Genomic DNA, 7,335 nt, shown 5'->3' with positions numbered 1-7,335 from the left:
GTCAGAGATGACACTGGACAAAGAGGCTGAGGATCTCCTTGCAGAATTTCTGAATACTTTGGAGTAAGAGAGTAGAGCTAAGGTTGTGTGACTGCTGTGCAAGAAGTGTCACCTTAACGTTGCATTCCTTGTTTTGCATCATTTGAATTTTGGGGATCTCATGTTCTGATATGGCTCAAGGAGTACATGATGCTGATGAGCTCCTGTACCCTTAATTCCATGTTAAGACAAGAAGTTTTTGCACACAAAACAAACCTACCACTTTCTTTGCTTTTTTGACCACCTGCGCTTTGAGCAGGGGTTTGCATTGAACTGTCCACAGCGATGCCCAGGCATGGGAAAGGAGGGAGGAACTAAAACAGAAATTAGGGAAAGAAGTGAAAACAAAACAAGAAAAGAAAGGTGGAGAGGAGAGGGAACAATAATAAACATTAAAGAAAAATGAGAATGACAGAAAACAGACACTTAAAAGTTAGCAGAAAAATTCTTCAAGATATTAATTAAAAGGAAAGGAGAAATAAAGTAAAAGTGGGAAAAGAAAAAGAGGAAAAATATCAAAGGGGACAGAGCATGTTAATTTTAAAATTATTATGTAGAAAATTGACCAATTAAAAAGACACTGAAATGTTTTATGAATATTACAAAATTAAGCAATATTTAAAAAGCTTATACAATCCTAACAGCTCCTCCCACAGAAAATCTGTACATGCACAGAGACATAACTGCATCCTGATAAATAGAGGGAAACTGTAATAGTCATATGGGATACTCAAGATATATTGCGTGACCTGCTTGGTTCTAGTAGAAGGCTGTGGTTTTGGAGCTCAAAGTCCACATCAGCCCCACTGTATTTGATCTACCTAGTAAATGTGTCTCTTGTCTGGATGGATTCACTACCTGGCTCTGAATGCACTTATAAATACATGAGAGAGACAAGGTAGGTGAGGTAATATCTTTTATTAGATCAACTACTGTTGATGGTAGGTACAAGCTTTCATGTCTCACAGAGCTCTTCCTTAAGTCTGAAGAAAGTGACCAGAATGTCTAAGCTAAATACAAGGTGGGACAGATTGTTAAACATGGCACATGCTGTAGAAGACCACTAACATGAAGTGGGCAATTAAGAGTTAACAGGCAGTAAGATGTGTTACATACAAACTGTTGTAATGAGCCATAAAACAGGTGTCTCTGTTAAGTCCATGTTTTTAGTGTCAAATAGCATTATGAATTTAAGTTCCCAGGTTCATCTTTTGAAGGTCTTATGCAGGTTTCCTTTCAGGACAAGGACTGAGAGTCAGATATGGAGTGATCACTTTTTGAAAAGTGTTCACCCACGATTGATAAGGTGTTTTTGTCTTTTATTATTTTTCTTTGTGAGTTCATTTGGGAGGGTATAAATACATGCACATGCAAATACAATCTGCATGTAAATATCCTCACCTGTGTTTTTAGTAACAGAGTAAATTAGTAAAACCATTAAAACAGATACTGTTACTAATTCATTCAAATCTAGTTTATTTCTCTCCAGTGATGCTATTTGTTTCCTTTCTGCATTTGTCTCAGTTTAGCCAGTTACATTTTCTGTTTCTATTCATTTTCACTATCTAGTTCTCCAGCAAATCAAACGTCCACATGAGGAAAACAACGCCTAAAGAGACTGGCAGATTATTAGACAGACTGACATTGTAGTTGAAAGATTAGACAGGAAGACAGATTCACTAGCACAAATAACCATGCCTGAGTTCTCAACAGTGTAGGGATTGCTTAAATAACTGTTCATTGACTTTTAAAAACCTTTCAGGTAAATATTTTGTAACTCTCTTGTTTTTCTTTTTTATAAACTAAATTTCAATCCTAAGGTACCTGACAGCACCTTAACTATTTTAACCGGGGGGTAATGGTCAAATGATCTTCATCTCCACAAGGTGGCACTGAGTGTTCATGGTGGTTGTTATTGCCTTATTCCCAGACTATGCAGAACATGAAATTTGAGTAGCTGCAGCCAGTATCTTTGCAGGCAATGAGGGAAGCATGCACCCATTTGTCTCAAATAGCTTGTAAAATGTAATAAAAGGTAAAGGCAGCAGCAGCAGCAGCAACTGCTCCAGATCCCATGATGCTAGGCATCCTGCTGATTTCAGAGCACTTGGAAATGAAAGAAGATTCAGCCTCACAAACACAGTCTAAGGCCAGACTAAGCAAAACAGAGGACATTTTCTTTACCTCCTTTTTTCCAATAGGGTGAATCCTGCATTCTGTGTGGTTCTGAAGCGCTGGTCTCTGCCTCCAAGGATGATGATGGTGCATTGTTTATAAAGTGCCACACAGTAAGGCTGTAACAAACATAACCATGGACTTAAATGTTTAGCTATGGAAAGCGATGGATTGCTGTTAATATGCTTTTTCCTATATATGATTACATGACATATGTCATGGCTCTCTGGTCTCTCTGAGTGCACCCCTTTGGTCCAGACCTTGTTTACCTTCCATAGGGTGTAATTTTGTGATTCTCTCTCTCTCAGACAAGCTCTCAGGCCACAGGGTTAGACCACATCTCATGCTACACAGCTGTGCTTGCCTAGTTCTTCCCTTTGAGACTTTGTGACCAGTGGTAAATATAGTGACAAACAGCCTTCTCAAACCACAGTATTGTTTAAACCTTATCATAGAAACAAAGCATAACATAAAAGAAAAAGGATTTTGAAAATAACAAAAGGTCTGCATGCATATCTGTCTTACCTAAGCCCTTCCACCGTGTGAGGGGAACATAGGAGGGGCTAGCTACTTCAGGCATCCAAGTCTGTCTGTTCCCCCCAAACAGCTCCCAAACAACAATTGCTGGACAGAATGGGTCTTTTTAACTGTTTATAGTCCTCTTGATCAGGTGGTGCCAAACACTGGCAAAACAAGGAAGTAGCATCCTCACAGTTAATAGTTACAGACTCATAGACTTTACCGTCAGAAGGGACCAATATGATCATCTATTCTGACCTCCTGCGCAACGCAGGCCACAGAACCTCACCCATCCACGCCTGTAATAGACTTCCTGACCTATGACTGAGTTATTAAAGTCCTCAAATCATGGTTTAAGGACTTTAAGGTGTAGAGAATCCACCAGCAAGTGAGCCATGCCCCATGCTACAGAGGAAGGAGAAAAACCCACAAAGCCTTTGCCAATCTGCCCTGGGGGAAAATTCCTTCTCGACCCCAAATATGGCAAGATTCATCAGCCAGATACCCAAGAAAGAATTCTCTGTAATACCTCAGAATCCACCCCATCTAACATCCCTTCACAGGCCATTGGCATATCTATCACCAGTAATCAAAGATCAGTCAATTGCCAAACTAGGCTGTCCCATCATACCATCCCCTCCAGAAATGTATCAAGCTCAGTTTTGAAGCCTGCTAGGTTTTTTGCCCCCACTGCTTCCCTTGGAAGGCTATTCCAGAACTTCACTCCTCTGATGGTTAGAAATCAGCATCTAATGTCAAGTCTAAACTTCCTGATGGTCAGTTTTTATCCATTAGTTATTGTGTCCACATTGGCGCTGAACTTAAATAACTCCTCTCCCTCCCTGGTATTTATCCCTCTGATGTATTTATAGAGAGCTCTTTGAGTCTCCTCTCATAAGGCAGTTTTTCCATTCCACGGATCATCCTAGTAGCCCTTCTCTGCACCTATTCCAGTTTGAATTCATCTTTCTTAAACATGGGGGACCAGAACTGCACACAGTATTCCAGATGAGGTCTCACTAGCGCCTTGTATAACGGTACTAACACCTCTCTATCTCTACTGGAAATACCTTGTATGATGCATCCAAGAACCGCATTAGCTTTTTTCATGGCCACATCACATTAATGGCTCATTTCCAACTGATACGTCCCCAGCTCATAGCAGAAATTCTTGTTATTAGTCCCTAAATGCATAACCTTGTACTTTCCACTATTAAATTTCATCCTATTTCTATTACTCCAGTTTACAAGGTCATCCAGATCTTCCTGTATGATATCCCTATCCTTCTCTGTATTGGCAATACTTCGCAAACTTTATTAGCACATTCCCACTTTTTGTGCCAAGGTCAGTAATAAAAAGGTTAAATAAGATAGGTCCCAAGACTGATCCCTGAGGAACTCCACTAGTAACCTCCCTCCAGCCTGACAGTTCACCTTTCAGTATGACCCTTAACCAGTTCCTTATTCACCTTCCAATTTTCATATTAATCCCCATCTTTTCCAATTTAACTAATAATTCCCCATATGAAACCGTATCAAATGCCTTATTGAAATCTAGATAAATTAGATCCATTGCATTCCCTTTGTCTAAAAAATCTGTTATCTTCTCACAAAAGGAGATCAGGTTGGTTTGGCACAATCTTCCTTTTGTAAAGCCAAGTTGTTTTTTATCCCAATTACCATTAACCTCGATGTCCTTAACTACTTTCTCTTTCAAAACTTCTTCCAAGATCTTGCATAGTACTGAGGTCAAACTAACAGGCTTGTAGTTACCCAGATCACATTTTTTTCCCTTTCTTAAAAATAGGAGCTATGGCAGCAATTTTCCAGTCACACGGCACAACCCCTGAGTTTACAGATTCATTAAAAATCCTTGCTAGTGGGCTTGCAGTTTCATGTGCTAGTTCCTTTAATATTCTTAGATGGAGATTATCCGGCCCCCCAATTTAGTCCCATTAAGATATTTGAGTTTGGCTTCTACCTCGGATGTGGTAATTTCTACCTCCATATCCTCATTCCCATTAGCCGCCCTACCACTATCCCCAAGCTCATCATCAGCCTCATTAAAAATGAAGGTAAAGTATTTGTTTAGAATTCGGCCATGCCTAGATCATCTTTAACCTCCACACCATCCTCATTGCTTAGTGGTCCCACTTCTTTCTTTGTTTTCTTCCTATTTATATGGCTATAGAACCTTTTACTATTCGTTTTAATTCCCTTTGCAAGGTCCAACTCTACTTGGCTTTTGGCCTTTCTCACTTTATCTCTACATGTTCTGACCTCCAAGAGGTAGCTTTCCTTGATTGATCCCTCCTATCTTCCACTCCTTGTAGGCTTTCTGCTTTCTCTTAATCACCTTTCTGAGATGCTTACTCATCCAGCTTGGTCTACAACCCTTGCCTATGAATTTTTTCCCCTTTCTTGGGACGCAGGCTTCAAATAGTTCCTGCAACTTTGACCTGAAGTAATTCCAAGCCTCCTCCACCTTTAGATCCATAAGTTCGTCAGTCCAGTCCAATTTCCCAACTAATTCCCCATATTTTTTAAAGTTAGCCCTTTTGAAGTCAAAGATCCTAGTCACAGATCTATTTTTGTTTATCCTTCCATTTAGTTTGAACTGAATTAGCTCATGGTCGCGCACCAGGTTGTCCCCTACAACCAGTTCTTCTATGAGGTTCTCACTACTCACCAATACCAAACCTAAAATGGCATCCCCTCTTGTTGGTTCAGTAACCATTTGGTGAAAGAATCTGTCAGATATCACATTCATAAAATCTGGGCCCTATTATTACTTCTAGCACTTGTCCTCCAGTCTATATCTGGGAAGTTAAAGTCTCCCATAATCACACAGTTCCCAGTAGTATTTACTTCATTAAAAGTCTTAAAGAGGTCTCTATCCATGTCCAATCAGATCCTGGTGGTCTGTAGGACACCCCAAGCACTATCCCAGAGGAAACTCTAGTAGTTTGCTTCCCCAATGTGATTTTTACCCAGACAGACTCTGTCTTATCAATTCCATTACTTCTAATTTTTTTACAGTCTACCTCATCATTGATATACAATGCTACTCCACTACTTTTGCCTTTATATCTGTCTTTCCTAAACAACACATACCTTTCAATACTGATACACCAGTCATGACTACTATTCCACCATGTTTCTGTTATTCCTATAATCTCTGGTTTCACTTCCTCTACCAGTAGCTCTCGTTCCACCATTTTGTTACCCAGGCTCCTTGCATTGGTATACAAACATCTTAATTTTTGCTCTTTGGCTTTGCTCACATTCTTTACCTGATTTGGCACAGTCATTCTACTACCAATATCGTATATTAGACTGGTATCTACACTACCCTTCCTCTTAATGTCCATTCTGCTCCCCACTGCTGTGTACTTTCTTACTTCATTTTCTTCTCTCTCAATGCTAAAATCAGGCGTGGAGATTACCCGGGCATCTCCCAACCATCTCCCCCAACTCCCTAGTTTAAAGCTCTCTTAATCAGTTGTGCCAGCCTCCATCCTAGAAGTGCATTTTCCTCCCTACTCAAGCGAAGTCCATCCTAAGAGAACAGTCCTCTGTCTATGAATACCTCCCAGTGACCAGACATCCCAAAACCCTCTTATAGCACCACTGCCTGAGCCATCTGTTGATCATCAGAATCTTGTCATGCCTTTGTTGTCCTCCTCTAGGGACAGGCAGAATCCCATTGAACATTACCTGAGCCTCCATTTCCTTAAGAGTCTTCTCCAGTCTGGCATAGTCTCCTTTGTTAAGTTACAGTGAGAATCTAGCTATATCATTTGCACCCACATGAAGGACAATCAGTGGATTCTTTCCCGTTCCCATTAGGATTCTCTTCAGCCTCAGGTCCACATCCTGTATCTTAGCACCCGGCAGACAGAACACCCTTCTGTTCTCTGGATCAGTTCTGGTTACAGGCCTGTCTGTTTTTCTCAGCAGGGAGTCCCCAATCATGCAGACCAATCTTTTTTTGGCAACTGTGTGAATCTCCGGCCTATCCCGTTCTTTCTGGCTGCAAGTCATCTCGTCTGCTATTCTCCTTTGCAATCCTCTGCAACCATTCCTGTATCCTCCTGGGGCTCATATTGGTGGTATCTCCATTGGCTCATCCACTCTTTATATAGGACTAGCTGCTCTTCTCTTCTTCCTTGCTCTCCCACCTTCAATAACCACCTCCTGTGCCCCTTCTTCATTTTCCAATTCCGCAAATCTTTTTCTGAGCTCTATTTCTCCTTCACTAGTCCATCTTTTCCTCTGCTGGGTTCTCGCAGTCACAAGCTTCCACTGGCCACTTTCCTCACCCAGCATTCTCTCCTCAGAGTTCGTTGGTCCTGCTTCCATCTGCAGGTCTGGGTTTTTACCGTCAGAATCCTCATTCTTTTGCTCCAACATCTGCTCGACCCCCCTTCTAAACTGAACCAGAATTTCCACCTGCATCTCTAATCCTCAAATCTTCTCTTCCATCAGCTCTATGAGGTGGCATTTCATACAAACAAAGCTCTTTTGAGGTACCCCCTCAGGATCATGTACATCCCACAGCTTCCACATCCAGTCATCTTCATTGTCTCTTCCACTGCTTGA

Source organism: Emydura macquarii, unplaced genomic scaffold (genome assembly GCF_026122565.2).
Source record: "Emydura macquarii macquarii isolate MOO-44397 ecotype Brisbane River unplaced genomic scaffold, CSIRO-AGI_Emac_v2 contig_1876, whole genome shotgun sequence".
Classification (NCBI taxonomy): domain Eukaryota; kingdom Metazoa; phylum Chordata; order Testudines; family Chelidae; genus Emydura; species Emydura macquarii.
This window is presented reverse-complemented; position numbering follows the sequence as displayed.